General features: G+C 32.2%; 1 protein-coding gene and 1 long non-coding RNA gene across 2 annotated transcripts in view; one reads left to right on the top strand and one right to left on the bottom strand.

Moving 5' to 3' along the window:
• Positions 1-14,513, top strand: part of LOC144545496 (uncharacterized) — a 171,766-nt gene that overhangs the window by 130,371 nt on the left and 26,882 nt on the right. The window lies entirely within an intron of this gene.
• LOC144545831 (uncharacterized) lies at positions 31-1,949 on the bottom strand. The gene is made up of 3 exons (XR_013508602.1): positions 1,867-1,949; positions 1,358-1,477; positions 31-170 (listed from the first exon to the last, which is right to left on the bottom strand). It is a non-coding gene; the product is annotated as an uncharacterized LOC144545831 (long non-coding RNA).

Below are 14,513 nucleotides of genomic sequence, written 5' to 3'. Positions count from 1 at the left end.
TTGTCCAGACGAATGTCGTCCCACTTAAAGCAATCATCTGTGTTGCAAGACGACAACAGTTGTTGTTCCCAATAATTTCTACCCTGTTCATCATTTTTCTCTAAACAGTTTCTGTGGGTATCGCAATGCAAATTAGTAGGCTTCTCTTGATATGTATTTGATTCAAACATCTGCACAAGAAGACAAATGTACAAATCATCCATTCTGAGGCAAACCAAAAAGCAACAAGGCTTTCACTAAAAATACAAGTATGGAAGAAAGCATTAAAGAAGAACACAAAGAATTTTTATTAACTATGAGCATAACCTTTGTAAGAAACTGCATAATTTATAACTTTTTTAAACTTTGAAATGAAACACATACATAGAGTTCATACAAGAAATAAAATTCTCTTATTTTCTTTTGACAAAGTATACTAGGTCCCTTAACATTCTTTTTACAAAATACTATGTTCATTTGGATTACTTGCTTAAACGCTGAATTTTTACTTGATAGTATAGTTTGCCCCCCCCCGTTATTTTTGTTCATGCTGCTAGGTGAATCTACAAACCCCAGTTCAACCTTTTCTGCATTCGATCCTAATATATGAATCAAAAGGTAGGTATGTTCATTACATTGAACTGCATGGCAAGACACTGATTGATGATGGAAAATGGGTAACGCATGGAAGAAACTGGATTGTGAATATTTAAAGCATGTTGCATTCTCAAAACCATAGTAGGAATAATCGTTATCGGGATCGGGATCGGTTCCGGCCGATACCGATGTGGGATCGGGGTATCGGCCGGTATCGGATTGGAAAATCGGTCTTTTTGGCCAGAAGCTAGCTTGTTTTACACTAAAAAATAGGAAAAAATTGATAAAAAAATTAATTTGTCAATAATTTATGTTTAGATAAATGATTACAATCAAATAATCCACCAATACAATATAATACAAGCATTAAAACTATAAACACACTCTTTCACTACCAGAAATTATGTCGTGTTGGCTAGATCACTTCATCATCATTTGTATTATGATAAAAATGAAGATATTGTTGTCCAGAACAAAAAAAAGAAGACATTGTAGAACCAAATGAAATATTATTAACATCTTTAATCACGGATTCATATTTCTCTATTTCAGCATAGTTGATACTTGATACTCTATTTAATCAATGAATGTGACGAATTTTCAGCATGTGCATAGTTTATACTCTATTTAATCAATCACGGGTTCAAGTTTTTAGATGAATAATGACCAGAATCGTACCAAAAAGCAGAAATTAGACGAAAAACAGAAAATCTATGAGGATCGGCTCAGGATCGAATCGGGGTCTGTCGATTATTCCTACTATGCTCAAAACTACCATTACCTCTACTTTGGCTTGTTCTTGCCATTTTGTGGATGTACCTGCTTCCATTGTGTTCGTGTAAGTGCAACGACCATGTGTCCTACAGAAGAAGAAATAAATGTAAACAAGACGTTACTGTGCCTGATTACATAAGTAAATGTGTATTAGTATATATGAATATGATTACTACAATAAGACTTGAACTAGACATAGCTTATAGCTATCATAGTCCCAAATTAAAGTCCAAAATTTATGCTTCTTCTATTTATTGTTAACTGGTTTTTCAGTTCTGGAGCAGATCAACAATTTAATCTCTGTAATTTAATTAACTTTACAAAGGATATCAAGAACGTCAAACATATATAACATGAAACTATTTGAAGGTTCGAGAATTATTTGTCAGTAACTTTCTGAATTCGTCGACAAATGTAAGTATATTACTGAACAAACTCTTCAAGATTAAACCTATGGTCTGCTCTCTGTAATTAGTTATGCATCAAATAATGAGTTTCTTTAGGAAAAGTTCTTACGTATTGCTCACTGGTGCTTCAGTACTGTCCTCTTTCGGGCTTGCAGCTGATAATATTTCACTATCAACCTGATCTAATCCCTGGAAGAGCATAAATAGGAACAAAATATTAGCTGGTGTGGACAAAAGTGATTGTGTAACTAACCATCAAATACATAAAATTATAAAATAAAAAATGTATTATTGTCCCTCTTCGGTTGCTTTTACTCCTGATCAAACATCAATTAGAAAGGGGAAAACAAATGCTTTTGCCCATTTTATTACTGATAATGTGGAACATAGCAAATTAAGATATATATCTTTAATGGTGAAAAAAGGTAGGTTATTTTTAAAAGTGTGAACCATATTTTGCATAGAATTTAAATCTTGTACAAAGCTTGTAATTCTTGAGTTGGTGCCGGAGGATGATGTTGCGAAACAATATTATAGGGAGCCCAGAAGTCCAGAAGCAAAAATATTCTGGGCGACTGTTTTCATGCCTCTATCATAAATTGCATTTATTAGCAAATAACAAATGCAGAGAGTTCCCTAATATTCTAATGATATGTAATTTTTGTTTACCTTGCGTATGTCAGCATATGTGTGATGTTTTCTAAGCTCACGTAGTTTTCTCTGTACAATTTTCACAATGCCCATTAGGTATCCATGCAGAAAGATATGTCACTGTAAAGATTAATGAAAACATTATATTTCATCCAGGATTACCTCAAGAATTTGTTGATTATAGTCTGCTGTAGTATTTTGGAAGTTACCACCTGTTGTACCATTTAAGCAGTTAAAAAAAATAACTGATAAATAATGTAAAAATGGAAAAGAGCTCGTGGTAAAGGCTGCCAATGAGTATTAAACTAATGAATTGGGTGGAAATATTTTCTTATTACTACACACGACAGGTTTTTTAGTTCATTGGTACCTTAGTTACTCTTTTGAAATTGGCATTACTGCCAGTATAACCTCCAAGAAATCATGGATTTAAGCTCTTATTACCATAAATACGAATGGGGAACTCATGTGAATTCTCCATTAAATTACGATAAAAGAGGGCCCTACCTTTGTATTCATTTAGCCGTTGAGACTATCAGATAATAAATGGTAACAAAATATCATTGGGTAAAAGAAGAAGAAAATGCTAATGGTGTAACAAACCACAAGTAGATGAGTTCATTTGAACTTCGTTTTACTAGATATTCCAGTATTACTTTTTCAATGCTTAATACTCTAGTGCAATATATAGTGGATCATAGAGCTTAATTTATACTTCATTGTGGTATGAGCACATTTTATTCTATGGAGGAACTAATATTTACCAAGATTCATAAAACATAGAATACATTATGATTTAGTTTGCCAATCTCTTATTGCACAAAATGAAGGGTTGTGAGAGGAGCAACGAGTAATTGTATTATACAGAGAGGAGAATCAAGAAATACAGATAAGATTCTAAAATGTGTTAGGGAAGAGGTTTGATGCAACGAGTAGAATGGAGATTTGAAGGGATAAATTCCTTTCAGATAGTTTGAAAATTAATGTTCTGCATTGTTTTACAGAAATTAATGTCATCACACAGTTTGAAACTAGGTTCAAAATTAATGGTAAGCATGTTGCAGCAGCCATTTTCAAGTGTAATGCCTGCCAAATGAACCAACATAGGCCACACATATATTGGCATATATCTTTTTATTAACATAACTTCTTCCAGGAATTTATGTATAGGGACATTTTTAACCCTCTTTAAATATATTACCAGCTGCCATATCTTTTCATAGTGTAATTAATATTGTGATTATTTATTAATTATTTCAATTTAATTTCAAGTTACTCTTTTCATGGTATAGACGAGTTTCATCTTTGTGCCCCTTGTTGCTGTGATCAAATTCCTGCAATTGAATAGTTATCATCAAAACCAGTATGTCCATTAAAAATATATGAAGTTGGTATTTTATTTATGAATCAAATGCATCTGTGAGGACCAACTGAAATTGTGAAACACGGGCTCTAGTACAATCGAAAGGGGCATATACCTTGCCTTCTCGCTGCTGAGAGCTCGATAGTGGTCTGTCATATGCATTGTTCCTCTTATCTATAGTAATTCGGCATAGAGCATACTTGGGCTGGAATCAATTAGAATATGATTATAATTAGAGATGAATTTATAGACAAGAACAAAAGTAGGTACATTTTCTTTGCAATTTAGGCTTCATTCCTCACCTTATCCTCATCAGGCGAGTATTCAAACATAGTGTACTTATTTGCAGTTTTCTGTTCATTTGTTCTTTCAACAAGATTGTACTTGCGTTCATGCCAAGAGGTCTTTCCATGAGTCTTGTACTGGCAATTACGACCATCCCATCTACCTCCTCCTGATGCTTTTCGAATAACTCTTGATCCATCTTTGAAGTAGTGAAGGAAGGTAATTATCCATGCTTGCTCTTGATCTTTTAAATGTGATTCCCAATCATCTGTTGTTTGTTCACACAACAAAAATTAGGTTATGACATACCTTTATAATTGAGGTTAGATAGAGCTCAAATATAACAGTACCTCCATCGTCATCCCCTGGTGCCTGGTAAACATTCACAAGTTTAATATTTCCAAAGACATCTGGTAGACCCTTGATCCTGTGTTGAAGCTCCAAGAGAGCAACAAAAACATGCCATAAGCTTATGAGCTCATGAGCTGTTTCTACAAATTAAGATCCGGGGAAAAATTTCTATTAAACATAACATAAATCTCACCACAATTTAATTTTGTTTGTAGATATGAGATGCATGTACCTCCATGTTCGTGGTCGTTCATGATGAGAAACTTCTATCAAGCCATCCGTCAAATTGGTTTGCAGTTGATTTGGAAGTGATGGAAACTGGGGGTTTATAGTGAAAAGGAAGTATTCCTTTCTTTTTTTCAAAGGGAAAAGACTATTCTATTCTATTCTAGGGATACAGTAATTCCTTTTGATTTAAAAAAGCAACACGCAGCTACTAATTAATTCCCTGCCTGCGGGAAAGGATTCAGGATTTTCTGCCATAACTTACCTTATAAAGAAACGAATATATACTCAAATTGAATCTAAGTAACCTGGCAAGGGGACACGTAGATAATATTATATTATTGAATAATTGCTTTAAACTAGGAGCTGATGTCGTATAAAAATTAAGTTAACTATGATATTTATACCAAAACATAACAACTATGCCAAAAAATACATTAATTTTAGACATTATATGTTCGTACATGCTTTCTCTTTATGGTTCTTTTATTATTTGTATCGCAATAAATTACATGTTTCTATATATTAAGCAGTGTGTATTTGCACAACTTAATTTTAATTACAACCAAATTAAGCCTGTTCTCTGGATCCATTGTCAAACTGTATTTGCATGCTGGCTGTACAACCTATGAATGTCGGAACTAGAAAATTAAGACTGGGACAATTAATAAATTATTATACTGTAATCGATTTGATAGTTATAATTTTAAATGTTGGGTACTGTTCACCTACAGTACGTAACACCAAACTTCTGCTCCGTCTGACCTTCATCTGACGGTCGATATTGTGTTTCTCTTTCTTCGCTTTCGCTCTATTTTATTTATTAGGGAAAAATGTCTAAATACTTCAAAAAATATGATAAAAATATAAAGAAAAAAAAGTATTAACTTTTAATTCATAAGAATGGGTTAGCCATAGGGATGAAAACGGAGCGGATACGGAGCGGATAATGCTGATTTATTAGCCACATCTGTTGGATAATGAGCGGATATGAATATGGATACGGATATCAAAATTCAAAACCAAATCCACCTTAAACGGATACGGAACGGATAGTCTACGGATACGAATTCGAATACGGATATAATACAAATAATGATCGGATAATTAAGATATATGAACTGACAATACATGTTTTCAAATTAGAGAGGATATATATATAATGGACTAATAAATAGGCTTAGATTATCTTTGACTACTTATACTACTTATAAAGAGAAGCAAAGTATGCTCTGATCCGGTTTTCAAATTATTCCAATAGTCCACAACTTTTACTTTATATATATAATACAAGCTCTTTCGGAAGAGTGAAGAAGCAAAAAGTAGCTTTTAGGAAAAGTAATGTGGATTCAGCGAATGGAGTATAGCTTAATGGGTTTCGCGGATATCCCGGATATTCGTTCTGTTTATGAAATAAGAACCGTATTTGTATTTGAATTCGAATCAATATTTTATATCAGATAAATATCCGAATTCGAAAATTATCCGAATCCGTTTATTCGAATTCAAATTTGAATCGGATACGGAGCGGATTCGGAACGGATAATCCGGCTCCGTTTTTAGCCCTAGTTAACTACCCCTAATGAATCTTTAGTTCCACTACAGAATAAAGTAAATTACCTCAGGTCTAAAAGTATATAATCAGATCTGCTGTGGAATGTGCAATTAGTTTTGACACGTTGACAGCTATATTATTGAGTCTGTCTAAAAGACACCAACTTTAAAACCTATATATGCTTCAAATAATGAATTCAAATTGTACAAACAAATCTACTTGATGATTTTAAACCTACACCCGACCATATGCAAAAGCCTAGCTAGATAGTTTCGTAGGGTTGATTTTTTTTCACATACAAATAATCTCTGCAACTTTTTAAATAATTTTTTTTGAGAGCTTGGTAGCAGCTACCAAAATTATATTAGTAAAATTGTTTACAACATCCAGCCCTATTTTATAACTTTTTAATTATTAATTGAGATGGGCTACAGTGAGTTGCGAAGTAAAGCGACTATTTTACTTCACGTTCATATTTTGCGATTTTAAAGTTCAAAACGTCAATCCGAATCATTCATCTTGTTCTCTATATTGAAATGTGCTTGGAGACCAAATTTTACATTTTTTGGAATTTTTTTACTATTTATTAAGCAATTTTGAAAGTCGCTGATCTGATGGTCCATAAAATTTTACTGTTTTTTACTGTTCAAAGCAAAACAGTAATTTTCAAAAATGCTTAATAAATAATAAACAAATTCAAAATAATGTAAAATTTGGTCTCCAAGCACATTTCAATATGGATTAAACATCTAACGGTTCGGATTGGTCGTTTAAACTTTCAAAATAAAAATACAGTGTAAAGTAGAAACGTATTTTACTTCGCAACTCACCGTAGCCCATCTCTTATTAATTGATAATTTTAAAACCTACACGCGTCCAGGATCTGAAAGAGTTCTCTGGATAAAGGAATTCCTTTTTATTCAATGGGAAAGACTATTAATTACATGGATAAAGCATTTGATTTAGAAAATCCAATTTTGAAACTTTCGTCAGGATTTGTCCTTTTCTGTGACGTAAAGGATTTGGCCAACACTAAGAGGTTTGCACTTTCTTATATATGAATTAACTTGCATTGACAAGTGACGGTTCGCACGTTTAATATAATATTAACGAATCTAGTGAGCCTACCTATCAAATGCAACTTTTTATATTCTATGACAATTTTCAATGAAAACTTTTTTACTTTTCAACTTTCCTTTAAGAGAAAGTTGCTATGTGTTTGGACTTTGGAGGGTTCAATTAATTATAAACATTATCGATGACTCGGAAATTTTCTCTACCTTTGTACTAGTTCCGTGCTTAATTAATACTTTTTTTTACATATATTCAAAGATCTATGGATAATTAATGTATTACAAATGAAGATATTTAAGATCTTAATTTTTTAAGAAAAAGTTTGATCCCCAATACTTTCATCATTCTGTCTCTCAAGTAAAAAAAAAAGTAAAGATTCATTATATATTTTTTTCTTCCGATTATTCTCGTCAATTTTACCAACAACTTGTGAGAAATTTTACGAATCTATAACAACGAACGTCTTCTACTCGATTTCCTCTTTTAAATGAGATCCATAATGAAATATTTGTAAGTTATAAGCATGTTGTTGTTGTTCTTCTTCTTGATATGCTAGTTTTAAATACTTCATATATATGATATGTTTCAAGATCGACTTCATATGCTATGTATAAATACTACACTTGGAATATTTTAAACACTTGGAGCCACTCTTTCATTTTTCATCTGATCAATCTCTTTTATTTTTCCGACTATCTCTCAAAAATTTTATGAATTTAAAATGACTAACGTGTTCTACTCGATTTTTTTTTTTCAAATAAGATCCATGATAAAGTATTTTTAAGTAATATTTTTGTTGTTTTATTTTTTTTCTTCTTGACATACTATGTACAAAAGTTTGATATACTAATTTTAAAGGCTTCATTTGCTAGGTTTAAAAACTTTATACATCAAAGCTAGGGTGTGATGTGTTGGACTATGCAATAATCCACTTAATCGATTTGATTAGATTTGCAAAACATATATTTATTGAATTTAACAATTTTTTTGAGTTGAGATATTTGTAGGTTCAAAATATTTAACAGTTTATTTTTATTTTCGTGTGAGGAGAGAATTCGGCTGACCCTCAGTAATATCTGACATCAGCTTTTTCTTTAGACGAGTTAACTTTGGAGTTCATACTATTATTTGGATTTTTTGTTGATTAATATAGTGATTTGGTGACAACTTCAATGGTGCACTTGCATTCACTTTATTATCTAGTTCTGTAAATTTTTATTTGAGTATAATATTCCTTTCACATTTTTTTCATTTTCCATTTCTAATTTTTGATTAACTTATGCCACAGGCAAGTCTTTGATATTTATAATGGATAGCTTCTTGATATGTAAAGGTGAAAGATTAAAATTTTGGTGAAAATAAAATCCAACAATCCTTGTATTTACATGCCATATGTGATTCGCATAGGTATTTTTTTTTTTAAGTTTATTTTACTTGTTTTCTGCATAGTTAAAGAGACGGGGGATAATTGAAAATTTACATGCAATTAACAATTCTACTATATATAGCATACAATTAATATTTATATTGTTTTTTGTTATTTTTGTATATTGTATTTTATTAAAAGAAATGGTCATATGATAATTTGACAAGTTTATGTAAAAATATTATTATCGCACAAGATTATATATATAAATAGAGAGAGAGATGGACTATGGTGAGTTGCGAAGTAAAGCGACTATTTTACTTCACACTCATATTTTCCGATTTAAAGCTCAAAACGTCGATCCGAACCGCTCAACATGATCTCCATATTGAAATGTGCTTGGAGACCAAATTTTACATTCTTTGGAATTTTTTTAATATTTATTAAGCTACTTTAAAAATCGCTGATCCGGTGGTCCAGAAAATTTTACTGTTCATCCGGATTTTCAGATTTTCAAAGTGACTTAATAAATAGTAAACAAATTCCAAAAAATGTAAAATTTGGTCTCCAAACACATATTAACATGGAGAACACCGTAAGCACATCAGAACAACCATTTGGACATATGTCCACATAACCATTTGGCTACTATACTTCCATAAGCATATGTGGGCATATGCTTATAAGTTATTTTTGCGTTTCCTATGTCCAAATGGTTGATCTGAAGTTCTTACTGTGTTCTCCATGTTAATATGTGCTTGGAGACCAAATTTTACATTTTTTGAAAAAAATTTACTATTTTTTCATAATTTTTCAAAACAAGGTTTTTCATTTTTTTTATTATTATTTTTAATATTTTTTATGAATTTTTTCAAAAATTCTGAAAAAATAGTAAATTTTTTTAAAAAAATATAAAATTTGGTCCCCGAGCACATTCTAGTATGGAGAACATGTTGAATGCTTCAGATCAACTATTTGGACATTAAAAACGCAAAAATGATTGATAAGCATATGCCCTCATATGCTTATGAAAGTAGAGTAACCAGCCTCTATATATATATATATATATATATATATATATATATATCTCTATAGAGGTTGGCTAAGCTCAAAACGTTTTTTCCTAGCCCCAGGAACAAACGACTCGGTTTTCTGATTTTTAAAGTCCAAACAGTCGATCCAAACCATTAGATGTTCAATCTATATTAAAATATGCTTGAGGACCAACTTTTACATTTTTTGAAATTTATTTACTATTTATTAAGATGGTTTGAAAATCAGTGTAAATTTAATATAAACAGCGATTTTCAAACCATCTTAATAAATAGTAAAAAAATTCCAAAAAATGTAAAATTTGGTCTCCAAGCACATTTTAATATAGATTGAATATCTAATGGTTTGGATCGACTGTTTGGACTTTAAAAATTAGAAAACCGAGTCGTTTGTTCCTGGGGCTAGGAAAAAACATTTTGAGCTTAGCCAACCTCTATATATATATAGAGGTTGGCGAAGATCAAAGTGGTAGTTCCTGAGCTTTGGTGCTACCAATTCGTTTTTCAATTTTCAAAGTTTAAAACGTCGATCCGAACCGTTCAAGTTGTTCTTCATATTAAATTGTGCTTGGAGACCAAATTTTACATTTTTTTTGAATTTTTTTACTATTTATTAAGCTACTTTGAAAATCGCTGATCCAACGGTGGTTTAACAAAACAGTAAAATCAGAAGCCACCGTTGGATTAGCTGTTTTCAAAGTGGCTTAATAAATAGTAAAAAAATTCAGAAAAATATAAAATTTGGTCTCCAAGCACAATTTAATATGGAGAACAACTTGAACGGTTCAGATCGACATTTTGAACTTTAAAAATTAAAAAATAAATTGGTAGCACCAAAGCTCAGGAACTACCACTTTGATCTGAGCCAACCTCTCTCTCTCTCTCTCTCTCTCTATATATATATATATATATGAGTAGAACTAGGGTGTTCTTAAGCTCACCAAAGTGTTTGGTGAGCTTAACTTCAAAACCCATCAAATATATTTCAAATGACGAATCCGAACCATTGAAATCCGCCTACCTTACGAGTGATGTGTCTACATGTGAAAATTGTAAACATTTGAATTAATTTAGTATAAAGTCAAGCGGTCAAAAACCGTTCAAAAAATGAATACACTAAAATTAATTTGTTAACCTTCTAATTTTGATTGATTGACTTTATATTAAATTAATTCGAATGTTTAAAATTTTCACATGTAGATGCATCACTCGTAAGGTAGGCGGGTTCCAACGATTCGGATTGGTCATTTGAAACTGATTTGATGAGTTTTGAAGTTAAGCTCACAAAACACTTTAGTGAGCTTAAGAACACCCTAGTTCTACTATATATATATATATATAAAGAGTAGAACTAGGGTGTTCTTAAGTTCACCAAGCCTCTTGGTGAACTCAAGTCTAAAACTCGTCAAATCAGTTTCAAATGACGAATCTGACTCATCTGCGCCGAGTACGACTTTGTTTCCGACTCCCTACAAGCACGCCTCCATCTCATCCGCTCTCTCTCTCCCTCTCATTCGGATTTCTCTCTCCAGGGTACATACATCTTGTTCTCTTGGTTGATGATTCTCTTTCACTCTCTCTCCTTCTTCTCAAAATTCTTAATCTTTCACCCTCTTTTCTTTGCTCCTCTATACGACCCTTTTTGCAATCCGACCCGCTTGGGATTTCTCTTTCGTTTTTGTTAAGTGCTTAAGCTCGTGGACTTGGTGACTGATTCAGAGGCAAGGTGGGAAAGATGCTAATCTAAACGAGTCTTGTGGTTTTAGATCTAAATGGGATAAAAGAGTGATTTTAGAACTTTTTGTCGATCGAAAAAGACAATTAATTAAAGACTAGTTAACTAGTTAATTAGTTAGATTGTTAGGGGGACATTTAGGGGATAGAAGGGTGGGGGACAACATCTCTGCTCTATTAAATTAGAAGTTGGTCCATATTACTCAATTTAAATAAATAATTTAACAACAACAAAAAAAAAACTGCTCCATATTATTCTATATATATTTCACTCAAATTCTTATTATTTTCCTTTCGAGCAAAATAATGATTTTTTTGTCAATTTTATTTATTCTTCTAATAATTTTACTCCAATATTAATTACAAAAGCACGTGACTAGATCTTTTGCGTGCCGTTCTGTGCCGTGTCAAGTTTTCAAAAATTGGTCACGGTACACGAATGGTCACAGCACGGAACATGCGAGTCACCGCATGTAACTGACACACATGACGTGCTGTTCCATGACGGAGCCGGCTTCGCCATGCCATTTTTTCCACTCTAGTCTCTGCTTGTGCATAGATATCAAATTTAATGATAGTACTAGCATTGGAGATGTACACACCGGTAGTAGGCTTTTTGGTCAACCATGCAAACATAATTAATCTTTATTTGATTACTTTTTCATATAACTATGTAAAGTTTTCAAGTTGAATCAAGTATCACAACCTCAAGTTTCAGTAACAGGCTGAATGAAATATCCTAATGTGTGTCCTAAATTTTAAAAAAATGATAATATTTTGCATAAAAAAAGAAAATAAAAAAGATGGTCTTAATTAGTATTTAAGAAACTGATATTAAAAAGATTAAAAAATTAATTAAGGAAGTTAAAAAAACATAATAAAACTAACACTAAAAAAATTAAGCAATTAAAAAAGTTAAATAAAAACTTCCGAAAACAAACAAGGCAAAGCAATTTATATTAGTGAATAAACTTATTATAATATATAAATTGCTACAAGTATGTTAATGTTAGATAGTAAACATAGAATACCGTGGAGTAGTTTATTTTTTATTGTTAATTATTGACTTAATTGAGTAATATGGAGTAATTTATTTTGATGCATCAAATGTAAATGAGAGGCAGGAGGAGAGGGCAAAAAGGAAACTCACACGGAAAATTTGTTAATAATTTCATAAAAATAATATTTTATTTGAAATATTTTGAAAGGAGGGTAGTTTGTAAAATTTTCATTAACAATACTGATAAGTCAAAATTGTATCTATTTAAACCTAGGGTTAGATATGTAAATTAAGCCAAGTTTTGGTTAAATTAGTTTAAATTAGGTTTAATTAGGTTAGAAATGTCCAAAAGTTCAAGTTACTGCCCTAGTTATGTTTGTTTTACAGGTAATCAAGTGTTTGGACCTTAACGAAGCAAAACGGGTGAGTTAGCACGAAGAAATGAGCTTCTGCCAACATTTATTGCGGCCCGAAATGGAGTTATTGCGGCCCGCAACCAAACAAGTCAGAGCCTCTTCATTTACAGCACAGTTATTGCGGCCCGCAATGCACTGTAGCAGTCAGCCAAAAATAGAGTCTGAACTTAAAACGGCTATAACTTTTGACTCGTAACTCCGATTAAGGCTTGTGACCACTTTTTGGAAAGCTAACGAGAAGATCTACAACCTAAGAATATAAAAGAAATTTATTGCGGCCCGCAAGGACCTCTTCAGAATTTTTCTGCGCAGTCTGTTAACTGCTACAGTACATTGCGGCCCGCAATAAGGCGGTTCAGAGCCCGAATTTGCTATTTTTAGTTGGTTATTTCTAGGTTTTAGAGGGGGGTATAAATAGGAACTTGTAGAACAGATTAGGGACGTTTTTTTAGGCAGAATTTCTAGGTTTTGAACAAGGAAAAGCAAGGAAAAACAAGGAAGAGAGAAGAAGGAAGAAGGGAGCAAAATCGATCAACCGGTTTTATCATTTTCTTTCCTTTGGAACTCTTTTATTCTTTTGATTTCATTTGTGCTTTAGCCATGACTGGCTAAAGGCTTTTCTAGGGTTGATTAGGGTTGTGCTTGAAACTTTTGTTATGATTTAATTGGTTTTATTCTATATATTCTTGTTCTTTGTTATGATCTATTCTTTATTTTAATTGATTGTGAGGACGTAATCGAAATCACATGAAACCCTAGGATTTGGTATTTGCAATTGAGAAATTGAATATTAGGTCCAGACCATAAGGAATAGGGTATTTGATAGGCTAAGTACCGAGAGGTGACGCGTGTCTTATACGGGCTTTACCTAATAGTTTAGAGAATTGTGCCAAGTACCGAGAGGTGAAAGATAGTTTTCTAGATTTATTGGGACAGTAAGAACTTAATGACTTTATATTAGAGTAGCCAAGTACCGAGAGGTGACGTTTATTCTAATCGAAAGATGGTATTAATATAGAGATATCCCTTTATACCTACAACACCCAACTGTGTCTTCATAAATAAAAGAACAAATTTAATAAACCAATTAGTCGTAACACTAGTGGATAGGAACCCTAAGAAACCCTAATTTCTCATTCTTGTTAAAAACTGAATTTCGCCTTAAGACTTTAGTTAATTCAATTTGATCAGCAACAAACCAAACCATCATAGAAAACAAACAAATTCCTTTATTTCCTTTTACTAAATTAAATTAGTTAGGTTAGGTTTAATATTCCGAATTGTCCCTGTGGAGACGATCCCTAAATACTACTTGACAAGGTTGTACACTTGCAACCGAATTGAGGGTAAATTAGGATTTATTACTTGTGTAGTAGTAAAAATCACATCAAATACTGCTTCTTATTAATGACAACTTGTCCCTCAAATGGCCCGTTAGAAAATGAACACCATAAGCACTTGCGGCAGTTAATGTAAACAAATTATAATTAAATGGCCCATTAAAAGGCCTAATTTTATCATTGAAAACATGGATTAATCTTGCTTGACAAGGATTATGAGAAGTTGACAACTACCTGCTAATACCAAACTAAGGGAGTCCCCTCAGATACCCTTCCTAATCTACATGCAATTTGGCCTATTCAATTATTATGCAACATCCTTAGTGCAATAGTCAGCAGTGTCA

This window comes from Carex rostrata, chromosome 28 (assembly GCF_964058835.1).
Source record: "Carex rostrata chromosome 28, lpCarRost1.2, whole genome shotgun sequence".
NCBI classification, from domain to species: Eukaryota; Viridiplantae; Streptophyta; class Magnoliopsida; order Poales; family Cyperaceae; genus Carex; species Carex rostrata.
The sequence above is the reverse complement of the archived record's forward strand: the minus strand, read 5'-3'. Positions and strand labels throughout refer to the sequence as shown.